The 9,391-nt window shown below is 37.6% G+C and overlaps 1 non-coding gene across 1 annotated transcript; it reads right to left on the bottom strand.

Moving 5' to 3' along the window:
- Positions 1-7,444: 7,444 nt before the first annotated feature.
- LOC141709196 (small nucleolar RNA R71) lies at positions 7,445-7,551 on the bottom strand. Its single transcript, XR_012569785.1, has one exon. It is a non-coding gene; the product is annotated as a small nucleolar RNA R71 (small nucleolar RNA).
- Between the last annotated feature and the right edge of the window lie 1,840 nt (positions 7,552-9,391).

Below are 9,391 nucleotides of genomic sequence, written 5' to 3'. Positions count from 1 at the left end.
TACAACTTCTCTTGACGAAGTATTTCCAATGCTATCCAGAGGTGCTGTTTATGTTCTTCTTCCGACTTAGAATAAATAAGGATGTCATCAATGAATACCACGACAAACTTGTCCAAATACTTCTTAAATACTCGATTCATCAGATCCATAAATGCGGCCGGGGCGTTGGTCAATCCAAACGGTATTACTAGGAATTCATAATGCCCATATCTGGTCCTAAATGCTGTCTTGGGAATATCTTCTTCTTTGATCTTTAATTGATGGTATCCCGATCTCAAGTCAATCTTTGAAAAGCACTTTGCTCCTTTCAGCTGATCAAAAAGGTCATCTATTCTTGGTAGCGGGTAGAGGTTCTTGATCGTTACCTTATTCAACTCTCGATAATCTATGCATAGTCGCATACTCCCATCTTTCTTCTTGACAAACAGAACAGGTGCTCCCCATGGTGACGTACTTGGCCGTATCACTCCTTTATCTAACAATTCTTGTAGCTGGCTCGCCAACTCTTTCATTTCTACTGGTGCCATCCCATATGGGGCCTTTGAAACTGGTTCCGTTCCTGGAGCAAGGTTGATCTCGAACTCGATGTGTCGATCTGGTGGTAAGCCTGGTAGTTCATCTGGAAACACATCGGGAAACTCGTTAACTACAGGGATATCTTCTATGTTGGGGTTGCCCTTTTCTGAATCCACTACATACGCTAGGAACGACTCACAACCTTTTTTAAGTAGCTTCTTAGCCTGAACGATTGTGAGAAATAGTTGTTCTTGCCTCTGCCCCTTAAATACTACCTTCTCTCCACTCTTCACCTTTAAATACACTTTCTTGGTCTTACAATTAATCTGAGCGTTATTTTCTCCTAACCAATCCATGCCTAAAATTATATCAAACTCTCCCAACTTAAAGAGTATCAAGTCGGCTGAAAACTTATGCCCCAAAATATCAATCTCACACTTCGGACAGAATTGATTCACAGGAATCTTCTCTTGGTTCGCAATTACCACATTTACTACCTCGCTCATAATCATTTTATCACATTGAAGCTTATCAACAAAAGTTTCTGATATGAAAGATCTTGTTGCTCCCGAATCAATCAATACTTTAGCTTTGACATTATTGAGTAAAAGTGTACCTGCTATCACCTCAGAATTCTGAACAGCATCCTTCATCTTCAGATCAAATGTCCTTGCTGTTGCTTGCAGGGTTGGTGTAGGTGGTGGAGGTAATGCCAATACCTCAACTGGCACGCTCGCACTGGTGTTTGCCACATTCATCATAGCTTTGACTGGTCCGGTTGCCTTGCACTCCCTAGCTATGTGTCCAGTTTTCCCACACTTGTAGCACGTAACTACTGACTTCGGCATCTTGCACTCATTCGCCAAATGTCCCTTCTGATTGCACCTATAGCATGTCATGCTAAACTTATTACACACTCCGGGATGCCTTCTTCCACAGTGCTTACATTCGGGTCTCTGGAATCTGTTTTCTCCAACTTGTCCTTGGCTTGCCTGGTTGTTCCCCTTTGATTCTTGCCTTTTACCCAAATTTCCCTTCTTTTGAAAATTTCCGCCCTTCTGAAATCCGATCCTCTTTACATTCCGATCTTGTGAACTTCCCGCTTCAGACTTTTCTCCATAAAATGGAACCTTCCTCTTCTTGTTATCCCTCTCCTTCCTTGACTGCATCCCATTATTCTCAATCAGAGCAGCTTTCTGAACTACTCCCGCATAAGTTTCAAGCTCAAACATAGCCACTCTATCTCTGATCCAACGCTCCAATCCTTGCTAAAATTTCTTCGCTTTTTCCTCCTCGGTGCTGGTATACTTTGTCACAAACTTTGACAACTCAGTGAACTTCTTCTCATACTCCAGTACAGTCATGTTCCCTTGCTTCAACTCTGAAAATTTAAGCTCCATTTGATTCTGCATGTACTTAGGGTAATACTTGTATAGAAATAACTTCTTAAATCTCTCCCAAGAAACCTGTTGAGTTGCTTCCATAGCTTTTACTGATTCCCACCAATAGATGACTTCGCCCTTCAAGAAGTAAGTAGCATACGGCGTCTTCTGATCGTCTCCTAACTGTACCAACTCAAAAGCCCTTTCCATCTCCTTGATCCATGTATTAGCTATTACTGGATCAGTGGTATCATGAAATGCAGGTGGATTCACATTCTGAAAAGCCTTGAAAGTGACAATTTGTCTAGGTGGTACTGGTGGTTCAGGTGGTTGGTGTGGTTCACGGTTATCTTGGTTCTCAATTCGCTGTTGAAGAGTTAGTTGTTGTTGGGCTATAGCATTGGTTTGCTGTTGCAAAGTTTCCAGTAGTCGAAGAATATTTGGGTCTGTGGTGGATGTGGTTGTTGGGTTCTTCTTTTTGGGAGGCATGATCCTGAAATAAGAGTTATGTCAAAACAGATATGAATAATAAAACAATTCGAGGGTATCGCATGGCATTCTTATTTACATGTGAGGTCAGGTTTCAAATTAAGCAGATATGATGATGCATATAAAAGCGTATAATAACAGTTGAGAGCAATTGGAATAATAGAGCATGATTATTGAAATTTAAAGGTCACAATATATGGGATTAGAACAAAGTCTGATTCTAGGATCAACAGGCTTATTTAAAGGAAATAACGGAAACAACTGGGAAATTCTACAGAGTCTGATAGTACAACAACATGAAAAGTAAATGGAAAGAACTAAGGCTCCACTCCATCTGAACGGGGCTTGGTAGTCTTTTCCTCTCGAAGCGTCTTCACAATGCTTTGGAGCTCATCCACCACCATCTAAATGACATACTGGCTGGTGCGGTCCCGGTGCGCTGACATCTCCTCAAGCTTAGTATTGACGTACTGAACCAAGGTCTCAAGCCTCGCAGTCATCTGCTCCTTGGGCTTCCCTTCGTAGTTTCGGCTATCCGGGTACACGTTCTTCAGTCGGTCTATCAGTCGGTCGTACTTTCCCTGAAGCATGTCAAACTCGCGCCTCAACTCAGCATATACGGTGAAAGCAATAGTGTCGTCCGAACCAGAGGATGACGAGGAATGCGCCCTTTGCTGACAAACCAATAAGAGGAGTATTAATAATAAACTTACTTAACCTACCCTCTCGCATATTATCTATAACCTACACATATACCCTTTAACCTATTTGGGCTGTCCAGGGACTCTAAACCGTCGCTCTGATACCAAAACCTGTCACACCCCAACTTAAACAGCAAATTAAATATAACTATTACAACATTTAATAATAAATAAACATACCCAAATCCAAGATCTTACAGTTTAGGGTTTGGAACAGCCCAACACTACCATCTATAACAACTGATTTTAAATACCGAGTCCTCACACAAACTACTATCACTTATTCTACCTGAGCTCGAACATAGGCATCAGCATCACAGGTCTTACGGGCAGTCTGCTTGAATCTAACCATAGCTGCTAGCTGTAATATCAGGGTAAAGCAAGGAGTGAACCAAATACTCAACAAGTGCTAAACAATACGATACAAAACATAAATCGAGAGATATATATTAAAGAATGTCAATGGGAGGACATGACCAATGATAATGAGAGATAAAACTTTGGGTGATGGCATCATTTTGTTGGTATCAAAACAATTTAAAAAAAATCATATCTTAATCAAAATTATTTTATGACGCTAGGGATTACAGCCGGTGATCAGCCGCGAAGTAATCCGAACCTCGCTGGGTTCTAAAACATTAATGGGAATCCCTAGGCAACTTTTAAGCCTAATATAAGTGTGGAAAGGACTCGCGTCTCAGTCCAGATCCACTATTCAAAGAAAACATTTATCCCCCTTTGGGACTGAAAACCCATATTTTATTTATTTCAAAAACTGATGCCGATTTATAACAAAATCTCTTTTCCATTAAACATTTTTTTATATCAAGGGATTATAGATCAACTCGAAACACAGGAAATATGGTACTAAATCTCAGGGCCATGATTCACAAAACTATACTCTATTAAAGTAACTGAATGGTTTTCATATATCAAAGATTGGACAAGGGGATTTAGTGAGGCTATAGGATATTATAAAGGGTAATGCCAAATTTGGCTTTAAGAAATGGTTTCTCATAAAGGTTCAAGTGCTGGATCATCAAGAAGATAAGCTTCATGAATACTAAGGGTGTTAAGGTATGCAGAAATGATCTTTAACTCAGGATATATCAGAATTGTCAAGCTTCAGGATAAGAAAGAGGGGTATCAATCAATGAGGAATCACTTTGATAAGTATCTGGCTTTTAGGGTTCAAGGTAATGTTCTATAGGGGTTCAAGTATCAGGATGAGATATCAATACTTAGGAATCATCAGCATGTTAATCAAGAGAATCAACCAAGAGTTATAACTACCCTTTCTTTTATCCTGGCATTCGAATTACTTTAATATACTATCATGATAAGACCACTTTGCAATACGTACTCGAGGGTTCATGGCATTTTTATATAATTCAAAGATAAACATAAGATACGTTTGATTTAATATATCAAATGACACAGGATAGTTGCAACAATGTATGAACTATTAGCAGTAAATATGAAGGACAAGTTGAATCACTTGCCTTGAGAAAGGCTGGTCTGGTCTGACTGGTAGGAGCAACTGGAGCTTCACTCAACCTTTATGGCAAGTTTTTCCTCGTCTCGAGATCCTACATAAATAATAATAATCCTCATTATAATATATTCTCACCAACTTAACCTATTTACAACCCGAATTTAAACACGGATGGCACTTAGGCCTATATGCACTTAATTTATATTCACCTTTAATTTATAATTGCACACACATAGCCACATAATCACATATCATATATTAATACCAAATAACACCATATACACCATAATGCAACACTAGGCTTGGATGATCTCGATCCCCCAACTTAAGTCACTTGGTCGCTAAACTAGACAAAGTCTTCTAATTTTGGCTTCCTAACTCGATGTGCCTTTACTAAACTGTCCAAGACCTATTGACCCTCACTTGTGCCTTTTATTCTACTGACCTTATACTATCTTACAACAATGGTGGTTAACCAAGACCTCACTCCTAAGTGTTCTAAAACTATGTGATGAGTGAAAGTGTTCACTGGTGCAAATTTCAGAATGACATCTATGGTTTCTTGAGTGCATTTGACACCCTTAAACTATAGGTTTTCCTTCAAAACTCTTACACAAGACTCTCCTGACCTAAGGGCATCTCCCAAACTTGATGCGGCTCAAGGGCCTGGCTTGGGCCTTCTTGTGCCTAAGCTCAAAGTCCATGGTTCCCCTGTTTTCCTGGGCAGAAAACACCCTAACTTGAATTAACTTGTGACACATGGTTCTAACTCATATCCTATGAAATATGGTTGAAAAAACTTCTCTGATACTCCCTCTAACTAAGGCCCAACAGGGCCTAATGAGGGCCTACCCATGACATGATTAAATCTCCCTATTTCTAAGTTGCAACAAAATTATCCCCTGCTGGACATATTTTGTTATTCTACTTATGCACCTAACCAAATGACATGCAATACTCCAACCAACACCTAAAACCTTTTATATACTCCCAATACTAACTTCTAGTGGCTTGGGCCTCAAAGTGCACATCAATGACATGGTCAAAACTCACTCTAAACCTCAGGGTACGAAACTGATTTTCTGCAGAAATTATAACTCTCCTTTCTCCAAGGTTTTGACTTGACAAACTCAACCACCAACAACCCAATACCCAAACCAAGACTTAAACATCGTGATCTACTAAACTAACTCCCTTATACTCAAAATAATCTTGGTGGAGATCATCCTTACCTAAGGTGCAATCATGGCAAAACAAAAGAAACCACATTTCACAACTCAGAAATCATCAAGTTTTTGAAATAACAAGTTATGCATTTTATAAAAGATATACACGACTTATTACCATGCATCAAGAAGCATTAATCAATATTAACACAATATTCCTACTGAAATTAAAGCTTACTAATAAAATCTTTCCAAATGATCAAAATCTTATAACATTCTAAGTGAAATCCACATGCATGCATGTCTTCGAGTTTTGCAAGCCAAACAACATGTTTTCACAAGAATCAAGGTTGTACTTTGAGTTTCAACTAAAACCTTAACATTCAACCTTAAAACTTAAACTTTCTACTCAAAACTCTTTGAAATATATGTGATCATGGTATGGGAAGTAACATTTACTTGTGTAGGAGGTGGGAACTTGATTGAGAAAGAAAGAAAATGGGGAGGGGGGTGGTTTCGGCTGAAAAGCCGAGAGTGAGGGGTAGGAGCCGAGAGTGAGAGAGATGAGGGAGAGAAGAAAGAGTGTGGTGTGGGTGATGTGTGAAATGATCATGTCTTTTACTTGTTTTATGGTTTTTGTTTTGATAAATATGAGTGGGAATAGGAATTGACATGACTACCCTTCCACTTATACTTGAATCATTTTGCATGCAAGGGTAAAGGAGGAATTTGGCTAGAAAAAAAAGAGTTAGTGGGGTGGTAATTGTCTCTTTAGCCCTTTTTGATTGAATAGAAAGGATTTGCATGTAAGGACAACTATGTAATTTGCTAATTATAACAATTAACATTTATAAAGATTTATTTTTGTAAAATAAAACACAAGTTCAAAAATTATAAAATTTATACCATAAAATAATTTGGATTTTTAGAAATTTTATAAAACTACTTTTGAAATTTATGAACAAAATAACTTTTAAAGAGAAATTTATTCAAGGTTTAAAATATTCCTTATAAATCAAAAATGAAAGAAATAAATAAACTTTTGCTTTGAAAATTCATATACCACATAACGAAAATTTAAGATGCAGAGTTCTCATTCACACAAGCATACAATAGTTGCATATATTGGCATTCGGCTTTTAAAGTTGTACTAAATTTACAATTAATATTACACAGAAATGCCGGTTGTAACACTCGGTATTAATTTTTAGTTTATGTGCTTGTCATCAGTGGTCGTTAAAGTTCACTGACTCGGATTCTTTTACTTTCACGGTTTATTTGTATGTGTTTTAGGTACTCATTACAATGGAATATCCAACATTACGAACGAAAGCCTTGATGGATTTTTCTCAACCTAAGATCAATGACATTCAATCTAGCATTGTCAGACCAGCTATCACAGCTAATACCTTTGAGATCAAGCCTGAAATAATTCAATGGGTGCAGAATTCAATCCAGTTTGGGGGTTCTTCAACGGAAGATCCCAATATGCACATTAGGGATTTCATTGAGATCTACGGCACCTTCAAGTTCAACGGTGTTTCTGAAGATGCTGTGAAGCTGAGACTATTCCCATTCTCTCTGGGAAACAAGGCTAAGAGCCGGTTACACCCTCTATCAGCTGGTTCGATTATTACTTGGGAAGATCTTGCTCAGAAGTTTCTTACTAAATTCTTCCCTATGGCGAAGACAACAGCACTCAGGAATGCTATTACTAAATTTGCGCAGCAAATGGGAGAATCACTATGTGAAGCTTGGGAGCACTACAAGGAGATGCTTAGGAAGTGTCCTCATCATGGAATGTCTGATTGGATGATCATCAATTGTTTTTATAATGGGTTGGGAGCACAGTCCAGACCCATGCTCGATGCAACAGCAGGCGGAGCATTATGGGCAAAGAGCTATGAGGAAGCTTATGATCTAATTGAACTGATGACTGCTAATAAATATCAGTATCCAACCCAGAGATGTCCACAGGGCAAGGTAGCAGGAGTTCTTGAAGTGGATACAGCTACGGCTATCACTGCTCAAATAAAGGCGTTGTCTATGAAGATCGATTTTCTGGCTAACTATGGTGTTAAGCAGATAATTAGTGTTTGTGAGCTATGTGCAGGTCCGTATGTGACGGAGCAATGCGCTATATCTAGTGACTCAGCTCAGTTTGTGAGCAACTTTCAGAGATCGCAGCAACCAGTTCCAGACACTTATCATCATGACAACTGGAATCATCCTAACTTCAGCAGGAACAACAATCAGAATGCGATGCAACAGCCGTTCCAACAGTTTGAAAATAAGCTATTCAACCCTCCTGGTTTTCAGCAACAAATTACACCAAAACAACAAACTCTTGGTGCATGTCTATCTTCGAATGAAAAATCTGAATTGGAGGAGTTGCGGCTTATGTGCAAAATGTTAGGAACCACGGACTTAGGGTGTAACTACGTTTTACGATAAAGATTACGAAAAGAAGATTACCTTGTTAATGGTTGATTCCACGCTCTTATATTGTATTCCCAAATTCCCTTGAGCGAAGTGTGGCCTCCGTCTTCTCAAGTTATCCTCTCTTATTGCTCCTTGGTGGCTACAATATGTTTTCACACCATTCCAAGCAAGAAGAGAATAAGAATATATATAGGCTACAATAGGGACCATGGATAATTAGGTTGGGCCTTCTAATTACATCTTGAGCCTAGCCCAATGTAATTAAATATTAATTCAATCCACTAAAGAATTAATATTTGCACTACCTTTCCTAATACCGTAATTTAATTAATTCGGTTCCAATATTATTTGCTTATTAAATTCCCCATGTTTAAAATATCATATGTCCATTAATTAAATAAATTACTGATAATTTATTTAATTAATATCTTCTTTTATCCTTGATCATCCACTCAACCTTTATTTAATTATGCCAGAATAAATTCCACCTGCAGGGTTTCACATAATTAAATCTTTTTGAGCTTTCAAGGGGACATCATTAACCCGAATATTATCAGGACATGGATTCCTTCAATAAATAATATCCACCATGTATATAATTCCATCACCCAAAATATAATGATATAATTCAAAAGAATTATTTCATATATAAATCAAAGCATGTAAATAATATACACGTGTCAATTACTATTTCCGGATTAAGAACCTAAACATTAATAATAACATAAAATCTTAGTTCTCCTTCTTAATCAGTATTAAGGGAACAATTCTAAATTTGATCATGTTCAATATACACAAAGTATACTAGCATTATTTATTAGTCAATATAAACTAATCTAAATAATACTACAGCCATACCAATGGATTGTCCAACACCACCTGTGTTGTGAACCTTATTATATTATATAACCGTATTTAACAATCTAATATTCTGTATCCCATTTGATACTAGATTGTTCATAATATATAATATTAGACAACATGTAAACATTCAAATGATTCTCAAATAAACTGGCCAGAAATAAATGTACATACTTCAAATAAATATTTTCAGTATACACTAACAATCTCCCACTTATACTCAAAATATTCTATGTGTACATCAGTGTTTATTTAATCCACTATTACATAAAAATCTATGTGTCCATCCATCTGACTCCTATCGCTTCCACATGCTTGTCAAAAACCTTGGTTGGCAAG

This window comes from Apium graveolens, chromosome 2 (genome assembly GCF_009905375.1).
Source record: "Apium graveolens cultivar Ventura chromosome 2, ASM990537v1, whole genome shotgun sequence".
NCBI lineage: Eukaryota > Viridiplantae > Streptophyta > Magnoliopsida > Apiales > Apiaceae > Apium > Apium graveolens.
Note: the sequence above shows the minus strand (reverse complement) of the source record. Positions and strands in the feature narration are given on the sequence as shown.